Source organism: Schistocerca serialis, chromosome 1, assembly GCF_023864345.2.
Source record: "Schistocerca serialis cubense isolate TAMUIC-IGC-003099 chromosome 1, iqSchSeri2.2, whole genome shotgun sequence".
NCBI classification, from domain to species: domain Eukaryota; kingdom Metazoa; phylum Arthropoda; class Insecta; order Orthoptera; family Acrididae; genus Schistocerca; species Schistocerca serialis.
In genome coordinates, this window is record NC_064638.1 from 101,265,647 (window position 1) to 101,280,648 (window position 15,002).

The window sequence follows — 15,002 nt, forward strand, 5'->3', positions numbered from 1 at the left end:
TTCTTCAACAACAATCATGCATTTTGTATTTTTACAGCTAACACATGAACATGAAAGTTTTATAGCCTGACAGAGAAGCTCTAAATCAATAAATCTGATTGTAGTAGTGCCCATATGAACATCATTCACGCATCTGTTCAATCCTCCTGCCCGAAGTTTTGATGCTGAAGCTGAGAGCTTCTTTTCGAGCTGCTTCCTCTTTCTTTGTTCGTAAACCGATTTTCATGAAACCTCCGTTTCCTAAACACACTTTTTCCATCACCCATTATGCAAAAATCTTGACTTCCACCTAAAAGGTTTGCGAAATCAGCCTTCCACATACTAATATGTGTAAACATTATAACGTAAATAAACCACATGCAAGAAAGTTTTCAGGCAAAGATACAGATGTCAACCAGAGATACAGATGTCAGCCAAAGATACCGAAAGAAAATAGCCATCGCATTGACCAAGCTGCTATCACGATAAAATTCACACTCAACATAGATTAAACTGTGTAGATGAAAAATATAATATTTTTGAAAAATCAGTTTTTTGGACTAAGACTTGGTATTTACTGATATTGAGGAAAACGTGGAACGGAGGACCCACCACACAACCTGTTTATTTTACAATATATAATCATACATTTGTTATCCTTACAAATTAACATATTTGTGAAATGAATAAGCTTTTACAAGAGAAGTCAAAACAAAAACAACATAACAATAATTTAAGGACCCGGACATGCAGCCCCCCGCCATCGGGTGAAACAGCGGTGTTTCTACCGCGCTGGACACAGTTTCTCTTATTAAATGCCCTTCTGCAACACATGAAAACCTATAAGTAATATTGATGACAAGACTGTTTCAATTACGCAAAAAAATGACGTAATTTTTTTTTTTATTTGGAAACTGTATCTCGAAAGGTTGGGGGTTAAGATGCGCACCTATGCTTAAAGGTTAAACAAATCAGAAAACAGTTATGATAAGACTTGCTTCAAAGCGAGCAACCTTTTCATTTCAATCAGCAACCAAGGTGCGACTGGATCCCACCCGGCCCTTTTGACAATCGTATTCTGACTAAAGCCCTGGTGACAGTTGGCTGTTAATATGCCAAAAGTTAAATTGCTTCTCAGTTATGAAGGCCACTCTGAAGGAACATTGTAAAATCTTACGTATGAGTGCTCACTCGGCGGAACCACAAGATCCAGTTAAGAATACACAAATAATGACCCGGTCTTTCAAAGACAGGAACTCACAGCTTAGTGCAGCAGGAAGTTCAGATTACCTCAAATACAATTAAAATCAAGGAATTGAACCGGTTAACATCTAAATCTAACCACAAGACCCCTGTTTGTTTAAACGGCAACCTGGACCTTGGTACATTTGTTCCGACTGTATTTTCGACCAGGAGCTGATTCATTAAAACATTAATGATCGGGTATCAACTAGAAAGGAGGGAAATGTAATATAAGAAATTTTTAAACGACAACTAGTGTCTTAGTAAAATAGTATGGACTATATTTGCGACGAAATAGCCGACCGAGTAAAACTCTGAAGGTCGGGTACAAACCAGAAAACAATTAGGAGGTCGGGTAGACAAAGAAACAAGTCACCACGAGGAATACAGAATGTTACTCCCCTTTATCAGGAAGCAGCTCCATGGATCCACTGTGTGCCGCGGCGGTTATTGAGTGGTGCCGGTGACAGCCAGGTAGAAGGGGGCAGCGGTCGTCCGACACGACACGTTGCCAACCAACCTACGGGATGTCGCCTTGCTGCTTGTAGTCGACGCTGACCCCGGGGAAATACTCCGGTATCTTTCCCCTGCGCAGGCGTTCCTTGCGTAGCTCGTGGCTGCGATGATATTTGGTTTGTGGGGCGCTCAACTGCGCGGTCATCAGCGCCCGTACATAGTCCAAATTTTGACGCAATCCAATGTTTTTACACGGCCCAATCTATCCGCTGTCACAAATGATGATGATGAAATGATGAGGACAACACAAACACCCAGTCTTCGGGCGGAGAAAATCCCCAACCCGGCCGGGAATCAAACCCAGGGCTCCGTGATCCAGAGGCAGCGACGTCAGCCACTTTTTTTTGTCTCATTTTGTTCGTTTTCGTTCGTTGCATCTGCTCGGGGCGGACGTCGTCAGACACCCGTTTCAGTTCGTCGTTGATCCATTAACTCAGTTTTTTTTTATTACACGAGCTGCGGACGCACGTGGCCTCGGCCACTCGGATCTCGTGACCGCCTCTTGTCGCGACGCTACCGCCACTCCCCGAACTTGGTGCCTCCTTCCTCGGGCCAGCGAACCCGTATATATACCGGGAAGCAAAGAACTTCTAAGGGCACAACCCACAGATACCAACTCTTACTCATAGATATTGGCAACAGGGCCGCAAGAGGGATAGTTATATTATAATAATGGCCTGTGAGGAGGGCCTCCCGTCGGGTAGACCGCTCGCCTGGTGCAAGTCTTTCGATTTGACGCCACTTCGGCGACTTGCGCGTCGATGGGGATGATTCCCCAGCCGGGAATCGAACTCGGGCCCTTAGAATTGACAATCTGTCGCGTTGACCACTTTTTTTTTTCTTTTAATCTCATTTTGTTCGCTTTTACTCGTTGCATCTGCTCGGGGCGGACGTCGTCAGACATCCGTTTAAGTTCGTTGTTGATCGATTAACTCAGTTTTTTTTTTTACAGAGGGCAGCTAACCCTCTGACCGAACACGCTGAGCTACCGTGACGGCTATCCACTCAGCTACCGGGGGCGCACAGAGGGATGGTTGATACTACCCTTGAGTTAGAGGCGCCAGACGGAACAGTCTACTAACTTAATGGCGCCATGGCTCATGGACCAAAATCCATTACATCGTCCCTTAATCTTAGTTCATTTCTCGATATGCAATTACGTATTCGGCTTGAGGGTGAATGTGAATTTGCACACAAGTATGTTACGTGCCTGTTCCGAAAGACTCACGTACCACTGAGCATTGGTTTATTATTTCAAAGCACTCAGTTTAGTACCATATACGATCCGCATTGTTTCTAGCTACAGCTCTCGTACATCGTGTACGATTGTATCCCAATATTGGCAAATTATTACGTACAAAATGGTTCAAATGGCTCTGAGCACTATGGGACTTAACTTCTGAGGTCATCAGTCCCCTAGAACTTAGTACTTAAACCTAACTAACCTGAGGACATCACACACATCGCTGCGCGGGATTAGCCGAGCGGTCTTAGGCGCTGCAGTCATGGGTTGCGCGGCTGATCCCGGCAGAGGTTCGAGTCCTCCCTCGGTCATGTGTGTGTGCTTGTCCTTAGGATAATTTATGCTAAGTAGTGTGTAAGCTTAGGGACTGATGACCTAAGTAGTTAAGTCCCATAAGATTTCACACACATTTGAATATTATTTTGAAAATCACACACATCCATGACTGAGGCAGGATTCGAACCTGCGACCGTGGCGGTCGCGTGGTTTCAGACTGTAGTGCCTAGAACCGCTCGGCCACCCCGGCCGGCTATTACGTACAAATAATCAAATATTTGGCGTATACGGTCGATATTCTTAAATTCTGAATAGGATCCTTTTCACAACACGTACGGTGGTCGGTACCATTCACTCTTTGCTGACTTTCCTGCCAGTATATCGTTAGGAAAAGGAACGAATGGACTGCGAAACATTCGTCAGTGAACAGACCATTAACAAGTTGCCATCCTCTTGATCCGCTTAGACTTTTAAACACTGTCTTCCGCGTCCGAAGACCACGTAATTGCACTCTTCTCAGTCTAGCACGAGAGCAGAATGTGGGAGCGGCAACGATGTGTTCATTGTAATGTAAATCAGAGCTAGGTCGGTGTCAGCACATCCGGCAGACACTCTTTAGGTCGCAGGTCTGCACGGTGAGCGCGCCGGGCGGGGCTAATTATAGCGAAGCTAGTCGACCCGCCGATGCCATATATGTTTACGGGCCGGGCGAGCATCAGCGACAGCGAGCGGCGTTTCTCGCTCCGCGGCGGCCGCCGGGGCGCGCCCGACCCGGTAATAAGGAAGCGGCGGGCGGGGTCTGGTCTGGTCTGGTCTGGTCTACCAGCGCACAGCACACAAATCAGCCCAGCCGCGTCTCCAAATTAGGAGGGCGCGCGGCGCGACGCGGTGATGTGATGCGGCGACATCGGCCGTGGCGGCGACAGGCTGCGCAGAAAGTGCTAGGATGTGGCTAGAGTTGTGACACTAGCGTTGACTACCATAAGTAAGCGCACACTACGTTAGTTTTCGTAGCAGCTCGGGTCATTTAAGGAAGTACCCGCGTTACCTATATGTTGGGTGTACTGCATACATGTCAGGCGTACCCTCATAACGATCACTTACTTTACGTATGCGACACTACACTGCTGCCCATTGAACTTGCTACACCACGAAGATGACATGTTACAGATGCGAAATTTAACCGACAGGAAGAAGATGCTGTGATATGCAAATGATGAGCTTATCAGAGCATTCACACACGTTTGGCGCCGGTGGCGATACCTACAACGTACTGACATGAAGATAGTTTCCAACCGATTTCTCATACACAAACAGCAGTTGACCGGCGTTGCCTGATGAAACGTTGTTGTGATGCCTCATGTGAGGAAGAGAAATGCGTACCATCACGTTTCCGACTTTGATAAAGGTCGGACTGTAGCCTTGCGATTGCGGTTTATCGTATCGCGATATTGCTGCTCGCGTCGGTCGAGATCCAATGACTGTTAGCAGAATATGGAATCGGTGGGTTCAGGAGGGTAATACGGAACACGGCCTCGTATCACTAGCAGTCGAGATGACAGGCATCTTATCCGCATGGCAGTAACGGATCGTGCAGCCACGTCTCGATCCCTGAGTCAACAGATGGGAAGACAACAACCATCTGCACGAACAGTTCGACGACGTTTGCAGCAGCATGGACTATCAGCTCGGAGACCATGGCTGCGGTTACCCTTGACGCTTCATCACAGACAGGAGCGCCTGCGATGGTGTACTCAAGGACGAACCTGTGTGCACAAATGGCAAAACGTCATTTTTTCAGATGAATCCAGGTTCTGTTTACAACATCATTATGGTCGCATCAGTGTTTGGCGACATCGCGGTGAACGCACATTGGAAGCGTGTATTCGTCATTGCCATACTGGCGTATAACCCAGCGTGATGGTATGAGGTGCCATTGGTTACACGTCTTGTTCGCATTGACGGTACGTTGAACAGTGGATGTTACATTTCAGATGTGTTACGACCCGTGGCTCTACCCTTCATTCGATCCCTGCGAAACCCTACATTTCAGCAGGATAATGCACGACCGCATGTTGCAGGTCCTGTACGGGCCTTTCTGGATACAGAAAATGTTCGACTGCTGCCCTGGCCAGCACATTCTCCAGATCTCTCACCAATTGAAAACGTCTAGTCAATGGTGGCCGGGCAACTGGCTCGTCACAATACGCCAGTCACTACTCTTGATGAACTGTGGTATCGTGTTGAAGCTGCATGGGCAGCTGTAGATGTACACGCCATCCAAGCTGTGTTTGACTCAATGTCCAGGCGTATCAAGGCCGTTATTACGGCCAGAGGTGGTTGTTATGGGTACTGATTTCTCAGGATCTATGCACCCAAATTGCGTGAGAATGTTATCACACGTCACTTGTAGTATAATATATTTGTCCAATGAATACCCGTTTATCATCTGCATTTCTTCTTGGTGTAGCAATTTTAATGGCCAGTAGAGTAGATTCCCATAATAACCAGAAATGGTGAACCGTGTAGAAACTGAGTGAGGGCATAGAGAGTTGCAGCTAACCTATGGAACATTTTTGTTCTACCCAGTTACCCTTGTGTCTCTCACTTGAGAACATGTCCTCATAGCAATACTGAAATTGTCAATGTTTTATTTAGGTTTTTTAATCGAAAATTGTTGATTTGTAACGTGAAGCAGGGGTATGTTGCAGTAAAAATGAAGAAAACAATGCATATTTATTACATACTGCTAGAAAAAGTGATTTCCTCAACAACAGAGTAAAATGGAACTAACGGCAAAACATAAATATGTCAAACATTGCTTCAATACTTCGTCAGACTTACATAAAATATGTTTCTGTTATTCACGAACATCTTTCACATTTATCAGTAATAACAGGAAACTGTTGCCTATTGAGTGCAAAATAACAACAATAATGTAAAGTGCCCTTACATCAAGAGTAATAGCTTTGGTTACACAAAAGTGCAGAAGTAAGTTAATCAACTAACTTTTATTTCTTATATATACAATTTATATTCTGTGAGATAGAAAGGTGTTACTCAATCTTTATATTGAGCCGGCAGTAAAGGAAACAAAAAAAAGGTTTGGAGTAGGAATTAAAATCCATGGAGAAGAAATAAAAACTTTGAGGTTCGCCTATGACTTTGTAAATCTGTCAGAGACAGCAAAGGACCGGGAAGAGCAGCTGAACGGAATGAATAGTGTCTTGAAAGGAGGATATAAGATGAACATCAACAAAAGCAAAACGAGGACAATGGAATGTAGTTGAATTAAATCGGGTGATGCTGCGGGAATTAGATTTGGAAATGAGATGCTTAAAGTAAAAAATGAGTTTTGCTATTTGGGGAGCAAAATAACTGATGATGGTCGAAGTAGACAGGTTATAAAATGTAGACTGGCAATGGCAAGGGAAGCGTTTCTGAAGAAGAGAAATTTGTTAACATCGAATATAGATTTAAGTGTCAGGAAGTCGTTTCTGAAAGTATTTGTATGGACTGCAGCCATGTATGGAAGTGAAACATAGACGATAAATAGTTTAGACAAGAAGAGAATAGAAGCTTTCGAAATGTGGTGCTACAGAAGAATGCTGAAGATTAAATGGGTAGATCACATAACTAATGATGAGGTATTGAACAGAATTGGAGAGAAGAGAAATTTGTGGCACAACTTGACTAGAAGAAGGGATCGCTTGGTAGGACATGTTCTGAGGCATCAATGGATCACCAATTTAGTATTGGAGGACAGCGTGGAGGGTAAAAATCGTAGAGGGAGACCAAGAGATGAATACACTAACCAGATTCAGAAGGATGTAGGTTGAAGTAGGTGCTGGGAGATGAACCAGCTTGCACAGGATAGAGTAGCATGGAGAGCTGCACCAAACCACTCTCTGGACTGAAGACCACAACAACAACAACATTCTGTGAGGATATAGAGTACACAGTGGACTAATTATGTGCAAACAAAGAACCAACCCGATAGGGAAAAGAACTCGTCGGCTGCCATTTTATCTTTTAAACATTCATTTACATTTCTTTCCCTGCCAGTCCTACCAATGCCACTGGTAATACTACCGTTTACTACGTCATTTACGTAGTGTCCCAAAACTAACAAACTGTAGATTTGGTAGAGCGCATCTCTAGATGTGCCAGTCAAAGTCCTCACTGATGGCCGCAGTTTCATCGTTGTCGGTATAATTACTACGTACCATTTTCTCATCTGGGTACGCTGCAACGTTCTCCAGCGGAAGTTGTCGCAGTATTTCGCGTGAAAACCACACAATTCGTTTACAGAAATGCAATGTTGTAAAATTAATACGTTAGCTCTAGTAGATGCACGTTTCCTCCCTTGTCCATACACCAGTCGCGTTTTTGTCTCTGTGGTACTGGGGGGTTACAACTGAAGTGCAGTTGCTCACAAAGGTCCAGGTGGACTGTAAGTATTTTACGACAGCGAAACTTGGTAGATATTCTAATTCATTACTGCAAAACCGTTTTACGCTGGAAAAAATTAGTCTTGCTTCCAAGCTGGGACTTACGAAATGTTTCAAGGTTGGAAGACAAGTAACAATGCGGACGCGATCGAACCGCGATATTCACCGTCTAGGCATGGTTGAACTACGGACAACACAAGCCGTGTACCTCCTTCCTGGTGGAATGACTGGAACTGATCGGCTATCGGATCCTCTCCGTCTAATAGACGTTGCTCATACATCGTTGTTTACATCGTTGTGCGGGTTTAGTGACATTTGTGAACAGTGAAAGGGACTGTGTGATACAATATCCTCAGTCATCGTCTGTCCTTAGGCGTTCTGGGAACCGGTGTGATGCAAAACTTCTTTTGATGTTTGTATAACATTGAACTTTCTCAAGCCATCATTCTTCCTCTTAAGGAGCCGACTGTATACATTGCAACACCTAATTTCCGTCTCACAAGACACAGCTTCGTTAGAGGCCATGTGGAGTTGAGAGTAGTTGGTTTTAGCTCTGTCGCGCAACACTATGACAGAAAGATCTTGCACTAAACTCCTATTCTACGTCGCGGTCTTAAACTCCTGCACGTATTGACTGAGAGAGTACAAGTCAACGAGTAGAAAACGACGGCAGACTATCTACACTCGCGGTACTACAGTGCCAAGAAATGAATCCGGTATAATAGCACTGACGTTACAGCCTAACCGTTGGACTTCTACTCGGTCCGTTTCTAATCTCTAAAACACAGAAAAAAAGTGTTATTTGGATTTAGTTCAGGAAATGATTTATTTCCATGGGAGACTTTTTAGTGTTTGTGAGGGCGTCCTGGGAATATGAATCCACAGTAATTTCTAGACTTGTAAAGGCTAGCTTGATTTTTAAATTTTCCTGCTTCACTGTAAATTTTTATCTGTTCTAATGAAAATTTTCTCTCCATTGCAGGTACGTGATTTGGAGTTAATATCCCTAATGGTGTAGCAGCTGGTTTGCATTATATTTGCGAGCATTTTCTGAATCAAGGTAATGAAATAAATTATAATTTCTGTTTATGAATGTAATTTAAGGTTAATTTGCCGGTTGATTAAACAGGCTTTAAACAAACCTCGTGTTAATTAACAAAATAATTTGAAAGGGCCCACCGTACGTGGTCGCACTATCGATCTTTGACAAGGGAGGAAATATGGATGACGTTATTCCGTCCTCTAACAGGTTCATTTAGGGGGACACAAAATATCTGATTGCTCCTTATATTCAGACTGTTATTATACAGAAAATTGTCGGGCTAGTATGAAAAAAGTTGAAGCGAGTGAAACGTTGTTTTATTGATTCGAGTGATGTAATTGCAGTTGTTGAAAACATTTTAAGAAATCTGACAACCGTTATTTCGAATTAGTATGCTAATGCCGCAGATTGCTGTCGGTCGTGACAACTCATCAGCCGATTTTCTTTCATGTTCTTCCAGCCATGTAATTAAGATAAAATGAATGTAAATTATTAAACGGTTCGGTCTTGAAATTACATGTAGACTTATCTATGAGGAATCAGTAATCAACATACATATTACAGAAGAACGGAAACTGATGTGCCAGTTTATTGTTCGAAATTTGTCTCTGTCGGTTGTCACGTATAATATTCTCTAAGGCGTGTTTGTTTGGTAGGCGATCGAGTAAATATTTGCTGTCAGGCCTGAAGACAGAGAAATTCTGGGAAAAGCGCAACGTGCAAACTGTTTTAAGGAGGAAGGAACCGCACAACACGTCAAGAATCTTGAAGTATATAAGAAGTATTTTTAAAATAGTGCATATCTTGTTTTTCTGTTTCTTTCTTTCTTTATTATGTAATTTTCAGTTTTGTGTGGTAGTATCAAAAAGCTAAAAACTAACAATTTTTGTTGGCATATATGCGGAACAAATTGTATTCTTTGGAGAAGATATTCACTGACAGATCATTCGAAACAGTGATACGGAGCAAATGACGAAAGGGAAACGTTACCTGCCTTTTTGTTTTATGTTTTATATTTTGATGTCTTACATCGAATCGTACCCTTCAACTACAGATCTTGGGCTAATCTTCGCACGTATTACACCCAACGCCCACCATAAAATGTTTTACCTATTCTAATCTTTGCCGTAATTTAAAAATGCGTGGAAAACTAAAAATCAAATTAAGCGTGAAGGACAGACAACATTCTATCGGAACTTCTAAAATTAGCTGGTTAAATGGCAACCGAACAGTATTGGTGTGTAGAATTTATGAAATTGGCGACGTACCTTCAGACTTTGGGAAAAATATCATCCACACAGTTCCCACGACAGCAAAAGCAAACAGGTGCGAAAACTACCGCATAATCAGTTAAAACTTCGGGGCTGAGAGGCCGTGGTCTATTATAAAATTTCCACCTGACGTTTCGTCTCCATCTGCGGGAGACATCTTCTGAGGTCGTTCGGAAGTTTTAACTGAAGACAACACCGGCCGTGAAAGCCTACATTGTATGATTACCGCATAATCAGTTTCACACTCCTGCATCCGTCCTGAAGAATGGAAAAGAAAATTGAGGATCTGTTAGGCGACGATCAGTTTGTTTCAGGAAACGCAAAGGCACCAGAGAGGCAGTTCTGACGTCGCGGTTGATAACGGTAGCAGAAACTGAAGAAAAAGCGAAATACCCTGATATGGTTTGTCGACATAGAAAAAGCGTTCGACAATGTGAAATGGTGCAAAATGATCGAAGTTGTGAGAAAAGTAGGGAAAGACGGGTTGATACACAATACCTACGAGAACGCAGAGGGAGCAAAGACCGAGCGCGACGTGCTCGGATTAAAAATGGTATAAGACAGGGATGCAGTCTCTCGCCTTTACTGTTAATCTCTATATTGAAGACGCAATGCCGGGAATACAAGAAAGGATCAACAGTGGGCTTAAGATTCGAGTTGGTAAGATACGCTGACGGTGTTGCTATCCTGAGTGAGAGTGAAGGAGGATTACAGGATCTGTTGAACGGAGTGAACAGTCTAATGAGTACAGAATATGGACTGAGAGTAAACCAGAAAAAGGAAAAAGTAATGAGAAATGAGAATAGCGAGAAACTTAACATCAAAATTTATGATAAGTTAGAATAACCATGACGGACGAAGAAAGGAGGACATAGATAGCAGACTAGCACAGCCGAAGAGGGTTCAAAATGGCTCTGAGCACTGTGGGACTTAACATCTGTGGTCATCAGTCCCCTAGAACTTAGAACTACTTAAACCTAACGAACCTAAGGACATCACACACATCCATGCCCGAGGCAGGATTCGAACCTGCGACCGTAGCAGTCGCGCGGTTCCGGACTGAGCGCCTAGAACCGCTAGACCACCGCGGCCGGCCCGAAGAGGGCATTCCTGGTCAAGAAAAGTCACTAGTATCAAACGTAGGTCTTAAATTGAGGAAGAAATTTCTGAGAAATAATTTTGGTCGTAATAAGTGAACATTTCGCAACTTATCAGTCAGCTTAACTTTTAAAATTAGTATGTAATAAAAGTAAATATGTTTTAATAAACATGTCTGTCCGAAAAAATAGCTTCGTATAAGAAAGGAAAGACATTTTGAATTCGTTTTGCTGTCCGATTCCTGATGGAACAGAGCTAGAGAACGCTGTAGATTATAGACACATTGTTCAGCCTGACAGCGTGATAAAGTAAAGCAACATACACGGCTTCAGTAGCATTTTTATTGTAGACAGGTGAATTCAGCATTTAGTTCTGAACAACAAAATTTTGTATACGAATTACTTCGTACATTTTACTGGTGCTGTCCTTGTGATATCTACGTACTGTAATGTAAATCACATGATTTCCAATTTCCACGCTTACATCGCATCAGTAAGACTTTAAAATGTAAAAACCCACTACCGAATACCTGCATGTTTTGCACCTAGAAAATTTTTGCCAGATTACGAAATCATCGAAAACGTACCGCGTTTCTTCAGCGCTGTATACCATTATTACTAATTAAGGTACTTGCTTGAAATTTTGTGTTTTTATTTGTATTTTGTGAATTAACGCAGTTCTTCGACCCCCTTACGTTATCATCCTTCACTAGGATGACGAACTGGGAAAACCTGAACAGCAAAATGAAAATACTACACAGGATACTGACAACAATACTGAGAAAACCGGTTGACAAAAGAATGTTCTGAACAGGTAGAGTTGACGTGAAAGATCGCTGTGAAGCCGCGGTGGTCTCGCGGTTCTAGGCGCTGAGTCCGGAGCCGCGCGACTGCTACGGTCGCAAGTTCGAATCCTGCCTCGGGCATGGATGTGTGTGATGTCCTTAGGTTAGTTAGGTTTAAGTAGTTCTAAGTTCTAGGGGACTGATGACCACAGATGTTAAGTCCCATAGTGCTCAGAGCCATTTGAACCATTTTGAACCATCGCTGTGAATAATTGGGAAAACACATACTCGTGGTAAATTTGCTCAGAACTGTGACGTGGTATACGTTTCCTTGAACAAGAACGTGGATTAATACGAAATAGCAGTGCCTGTGTTATTAAGAATGCATGCATATCCGAAGGAACTTTGCATCACACTACTTAATGACACAGGCCACTCCTGTTTCGTATTGAACCGCCAATACCAGGCCCTCAGCTGATAATAAGTATGTTCTTCTTGGACGTGAATATACGTAACGTATGAGTACAGGATGTGACACATGACGGACAGACACAAACTTAGTATGGTTCAAGGAGACCGCTCGCGTAACGCGGGAAATATAGGTTCCAGTCCCAGTCCTGTATAGATTTTCGTTTTCGCCATTCTTATATACAGCTAATGGTATTTCGTATTCGCAACTGCGAACACACTCATGTCCAAGAAAACAGAACACCTTGGACGACTAGAAATAGGACGTTGGTATTCACCGGGTATGTGCGTTAGTACGTTGTGCAGAAATGATTAGCACTTGAACCATGTCGACCCGCTGGTTCAAGGTCAACATGGATATCGCGGCGCAACACCACCTACTGGTAAAATGTGCCTGCGACTCTCACTGTCGTTATAAACCTATGATAACGGATCAGTGTGGCTTTGAGCAGACGTGTAGGATGCCTCGCAGATGTATATGCGAACCACACCGTGAACTCAATGAGTTTGAAAGTGGGCGGATTATTGGCGCGAGAAAATACGATGCAAACATACAGGAAATTGCTGTTCATGTGGGACGAAGTGCTTCGGCAGTGTGTGCAGAACGGTTCACGGGAAGCTATAGAACACTTCGAGATGGGTCATGTCACACCACCCGCGCCGCCCCCAGAGAAGATGGACACCTCATCCGAATGGCTTTGCAGGAAAGATCAGCATCGTCGTCGGCTCTGGCGCAACAGTGGAACAGTGTAACACATCGTACGCTATCAAGGGTGACAGACTTTCGTCATTTATTACGGCACGGGATACGTGAACGTCGTCCTCTTCTCCGCCTATCTTGATGATGAATGTGCAATAACATGCTTGACGCCAATGGTGTATGGAACGACGTTACAGTGGATAGAAACAGCGCCACACAGTGTTTTTCGGACGAATCAAATGGTTCAAATGGGTCTGAGCCCTATGTGACTCAACATCTGAGGTCATCAGTCCCATAGAACTTAGAACTACTTACACCTAACTAACCTAAGGACATCACACACATCCATGCCCAAGGCAGGATTCGAACCTGCAACCGTAGCGGTCGCGCGGTTCCAAACTGAAGCGCCTAGAACCGCTCGGTCACTAAGACCGGCCTCGGACGAATCCAGATTCTGTTGGTTTGAAAATGATGGCCGCATTTTGGTTCGTCGCAGACATGGTGAGTGGCTTCACAGTGGGTGCATTCGCACAAGACATGCGTCGCCAACTCGAGGTCTTATGGTATGGGGTGCTATTGGGTGCAACGTCAAATCACAGCTGACACGTGCACAGGGCGTCATTACCAGTGTGACCTACGTGAATGATAACCAGACGCCATTTTTCAGCAAGACAATGCAAGACCACATGTTGCTACACGAGGACGTGCTTTCTTGGTGTATAAGATGTCAGCCAGACTTGTAGCCAATAGAAAATTTATGGTATACGGTGAAATGGTGGGTGGAGTGCTGTGACCCAAAGCTGACCACCACAGATGAACTTCTGAACCAGGTGAATGCATCTGCAGGTAACGACGATGGAGTTGGATAGCGATCACGCACCCTTCTCTACCAAATAGATCACAAAGCCTCATTAATACTGACGTCTGGTGGCAGTGGTGCCCAGAGCAGATACCACAATTCATCCTCGTTCTCACAAAACCAACCCTGGACAATGCGAACGGTGTGATCAGGGATCGTGTCGTCTTGGAATGCAGCATCGCCACTGGGGAACCAACGTTGTGCCGCGGGGTGGACCTGAGCAGCCAAAGTAATCGCATAACCTTTGGCAGTAATGCAGCATTGCAGAGTAACGAAAGGGCCCAAGGAATACCACGATATGGCTGCCACCAGCTATAACTGTCGGCCAGAAGTGGTATACAGACTCATTCGACCTGATTACTTTCTTCCATTGTTGCATAGACCGGGTTTTATGGTTATGACAACACGTTTCCCTGCTATGGGCATTTGCATCACTGATGAGTGTTTTTGGAATTTCAGGTGTCAATTTCAGGTGTCCCTTCAATTCCCTGCATCTGGAGCTCCTTTCGCGTTGTTTTGGTTCTGACAGCGCTCGCGAGTGTGACTTCCACTTCTTCAGTGACTCATGTAGCTATCGTTGTCTTATTTTTCGTCTCAAATCTCTCGAATGACCGCCCGTCACGCGTCACGATCACTCACTCACTTTCGTGCGCGTTGTGACTTAGGGGATGATATTTTCCCGCTTTCCTTGCAGGCGGTATAAATCTTCGATACGATGCCTCTTCAAATACTAAACACTTAGGCTACCTTGGTTACGAAAGCACCACTATAAGGGCACCAACGAGTAATTTGTTCACGTTCTAATTTACTTAATTCCGACACAATGCAATGGCAGCTACACAGAACAATGTTCTGATCACGACTGGAACGTGCAACATATTGAGAAAACTGCAAACGTCCCGTTCGTGGTTAGAGGCAAGAGCACAATCTGCAGGCTTGGCTAGCATACGCATTTATGTACAAGCGTAATTTTCTCGCGGCGTTTCCATATGTTTCCCCAACCCCTACATTGTTCAGATGCATGCAAGTGAGTTGAGGTATTATATGTTATTTATTTAAGCAATGCTTGAAGT

General features: G+C 43.9%; 1 protein-coding gene across 1 annotated transcript in view; it reads left to right on the forward strand.

Moving 5' to 3' along the window:
• Positions 1-15,002, forward strand: part of LOC126462756 (EGFR adapter protein-like) — an 814,276-nt gene that overhangs the window by 306,955 nt on the left and 492,319 nt on the right. Inside the window, exon 2 of the mRNA XM_050096097.1 lies at positions 8,690-8,767. The gene's annotated coding sequence lies outside the window, so the exon portion shown is untranslated. The remainder of the gene's footprint in view (positions 1-8,689; positions 8,768-15,002) is intronic.